Raw genomic sequence first — 4,255 nt, forward strand, 5'->3', positions numbered from 1 at the left:
CTCTACAAAAAAAAAATTAAAAATTAGCTGGGTGTGGTGGTGGTGTGTCTGTAGTCCCAGCTACTCAAGAGGCTGAGATGGAAGGATCACTTGAGCCCAAGTGGTCAAGTCTGTAGTGAGCCATGATCACGTTGTGCCTGTATACTCCACCCTGGGCGACACAGCAAGACACTATCTCAAAAAATAAAAATAAAAATCTACCTCTGAGGGCTGGGTGTGGTGGTTCACGCCTGTAATCCCAGCACTTTGGGAGGCTGAGGCAGGCAGATCACTGGAGGTCAGGAGTTTGATATGGGCTGACCAACATGGTGAAACCCTGTCTCTATTAAAAATACAAAAATTAGCCAGGCATGGTGGCACAGGCCTGTAACCCCAGCTACTTGGGAGGCTGAGGCAGGAGAATCACTTGAACCTGGGAGGTGGAGGTTGCAGTGACCCGAGATGGCACCATTTCACTCCAGCCTGGGCGACAAAAGCATAACTCTGACTCAAAAAAAAAAAAAAAAAAAAATCTTCCTCTGAGAAGTACAAACAGAACCTGACAGTATTGGAGGCAGAAATCTAAACACAAACATAGTAAGAAGTTAGGAAGCTTCATGTAATGTGCTATGCAATGCTAGAAAGGAGAACATGAGGGAATTCCTGCTGAACTATACTAGGACTCCTAGACTAAGGGAGGGACAGACATCAGAGAACCTTAGGATACCCTGCAGACCTCTTCTGTATTCCTGGTTGCAAGGTGACCATGTGGACTGAGGGCCAAATTACTGCCAATCAGATCCAGCCCACTTATGTGTCTCTTACCTGTGTAAACCCATGGGCAACCATATGGACTCCTCTGTCTTTTCCTTCCCCTGCTCTCCTTTGCATAGTTTTAAAGAATGGAAAAGTAGCAGAGTCCCTGAAGTTAGATGTGGGATATAGTACGTGCCTAGGGTGGTCATGTTTCTGAATGCAAATTCCCCACGGAGTGTATTTATGGGACAATTGGGTGTCATATATGACTTAGAAACTCCCCTAGAGAACTAAGATGTGAACAGGCCAGAGATGTTCCTTCAATTCCATGTGCATGTGCTGAGCACCTGCTGCCACACACCAGGCCTGCTGGGCACTGGACATAGAAAGAGGCAGAAAGCATGAGCCTGGGCCCCCAAGGCTTCATGCCATAATGGGTGGGGCAAGGAGGATTTCGGTTCTGGCTATTTGCTTTCATTATTATCTCAACTGCTTTCATTGGTTTTTTTGTTTTGGTTTGGTTTGGTTTGAGATGGAGTCTCACTCGCGGCTCACTGCAACCTCTGCCCCCTGGGTTGATGTGATTTTTGTGCCTCAGCCTCCTGTAGCTGGGATTACAGGCCCGTGCCACCACGCCTGGCTAATTTTTGTATTTTTAGTAGAGACGGGGTTTCATCATGTTGGGTAGACTGCTCTTGAACTTCTGACCTCAAATGATCTGCCTGCCTCAGCCTCCCAAAGTGCTGCGATTACAGGAGTGAGCCACCATGCCTGGCCAAGGTTTTTTTTTTTAATTATTATTATTTACTATGTCTTTTTTTTTTTTTTTCCAGGATGATGGGGGTGAGGGGACAATAGCCCCAGCATCTGGTCATAATTTGTAAATCTCGACATTCTCCCTAACACCAGCTGGAAATATTTCATGCTCTAGCATCGTTTTACAAGTTGCTGGCAAAAAATAAGCATCCATCTTATTTAAAGACTGTAATAAAATGAGAAAGATGGTTATTTGCCTTATTTTTTGTCTTTTTTTTTCCTTTTATAAAAAGTTAGTTGTTTGCGGTGCCTTCAAAGAATGTTGTTAATAAAAGCCAGCCTTTACCTTAAACTCTTTATTCAACAGTGAGGTTTGTCAGATACCAAAGGCTGGTTTCTCCTGAAAATCATTAAAGGTCTGGCTCCAAAGAGGTGCAAGCCACCAGTTAACAGGGGCCAGCCTTTGTTTTCCTAGGCTCTGCTGCCCCCTGTCAGAAGCTAAGAATGTTACAGGAAATAGAATATTTTGGACAAAGGTTTTCACAGAACAGCAGTTTTAATGCTCTATCAGGTGATGAAATAGAATACTGTCCCACCTTGTGAATGAAGACCAATGAATTATATACTTAAAAATATGCCTACTTGCTTGGCTGCCTAGAATTTTTTGCACAACTCCCAGCAGTAATAACCTGTCTGAAATAATTCAGGCGGCGGCTGTCATTCTCTGAGTACCTCTGCACATGTACAGGGAGCGGCAGACGGGTGCTGGGGGCATGAAGGTGAGTTGTGTGTCCATTCCACGTCGTCATACTGTTTACAGATCATCGGGGAAGACAAGTGAACAGATGACTTCCACGTCGTAGAGCGAGGGAGAAGTGTGTGCGCCCAGGTGCTGGGGGAGCATGTCAATGCAGCACCTTCGCCAGGGGGGTCGAAGGAGTCCATTCTCAAGGAACTAGCGGGGACCAGCCAGCTGAAGGGGAAGCAAAGGGCTTTTCTGGATAGTGGCAACTGCATGTGCCAAGGCAGAGGCCCCTGGAAGAGAGTGGCAAGTTCTGGCAATAGCAAGAGGGGACTGAATTATACTCTGAGCACCCCAGCTGCTACTCTGCTGCCTGGCAACTGCTGGTCCCCGGGCCACTTCATCTCCCATCGCCTCAGTGTATGGCCAGGTCAGAGGCCAAGATAAAGGCAAGCAAAAGGGCCCCGGAGGGGGATCCAAGGCGCACTAAAGTGCTGGCAGTTGCCTTGTGTTCTGCATGCATTCTTTTTTTTTCCTTTTTTTTTTTTTTACTTTATTAAAATACTGAGTTTTATTTCACATGTATATTTTTGTCTCCTCACCATTTCCACGTCCGACCACCGCTACTACTATGTCCTATCATAACATTCCATACATACTTAAAACCAAGCAAAGGGTGGAGTTCCATCTTTAAAAACTAAACAGGCATTTTGGACAACACACTCTTGGCAACGGAACCTGGACAACATTTATCAAACACGGTAGGGAAAGTTCTCACTCTGCATTATAAAAACGACAGCCAGATATCAACTGTTACAGAAATGAAATAAGATGGAAATTTTTTAACAAATTGTTTAAACTGTTTTCTTAAAGAGACTTCCTCCACTGCTAGAGATCTTGAATAGCCTCCTGCTCAGTCATCCAGAAGCAATTCTTCACATAACTGATGAACTTGGCTTCCACTTTGGGAAGAGAACCACATTTTTCTATACTTGCTTGCATTTTTGCTTAAATGTCTTCTACAGAACTAGGTCCTTTTAGGTGTTTTAGGAGTTTTTTCCTGTTTTTTGAAGGATTCTTGTCCTTTTGATCTTGGTGTTGATGATGGTTTTGAGTCTTTTCCATTCTGATTTGACTTTTGTGCATTTTTGGCTAGAGTATCTCGAATAGATTTCTTCACTGGCGCTTTTTCTTCAGCTTCCTCATCATCTTCATCATCATCTTCTTCATCAGCAGCAAGTTTTACTTTTTTCTGTGGAACCTTGCTACCACCTCAGACCACTTTCCTGATATACGTAAGAGATTCACATCCTCCTCATCTTCTGACTTTGCATCCTCCTCCACAGCTACTAAGTGCTGTCCACTAATATGCACTGGCCTTGAATCACACTTGAACCTTAAGACCACTGGTGATGTTATTTCAAAGCCCCCAGGGGAAACCGTTGGCTGTACAGACATTTTCTTGAATTTTCTTTTTTTTTTCTTTTTTTTTTTTTCTGAGATGGAGTCTCGCTCTGTTGCGCAGTATGGAGTGCAGTGGCGCAATCTCGGCTCACTGCAAGCTCCACCTCCTGGGTTCACGCCATCCTCCTGCCTCAGCCTCCCAAGTAGCTGGGACTACAGGTGCCAGCCACGATGCCCGGCTAATTTTTTTTGTATTTTTAGTAGAGACAGGGTTTCACCGTGTTAGCCAGGATGGTCTCAATCTCCTGACCTTGTGATCTGCCCACCTCAGCTTGGCCTCCCAAAGTGCTGGGATTACAGGCGTGAGCCACCACAGACATTTTCAAAGTTGCCAGTGTTACTTTAATTGGACTCCTTCATAATTCATTGCCTCTGCTTCAACAATGTACAATTCATCCTTTGCACCAACCCCTAAACTGACCATTTTTAAAGATAACTGGTCTCATTTTCATCATTATCCACCTTAAAGTGATAATCTTTGTCGGCCTTTAGTTCACAACCGAAAAGATAGTTCTGGGGCCTCAGGGGGCTCATGTCCACGTCCATCGAATCTTCCAT

General features: G+C 44.6%; 1 pseudogene; it reads right to left on the minus strand.

The window, feature by feature from the left end:
- Positions 1 to 3,121: 3,121 nt before the first annotated feature.
- Positions 3,122 to 4,255, minus strand: LOC100581401 (annotated as a pseudogene).

Source organism: Nomascus leucogenys, chromosome 22a, assembly GCF_006542625.1.
Source record: "Nomascus leucogenys isolate Asia chromosome 22a, Asia_NLE_v1, whole genome shotgun sequence".
Lineage (NCBI taxonomy): Eukaryota > Metazoa > Chordata > Mammalia > Primates > Hylobatidae > Nomascus > Nomascus leucogenys.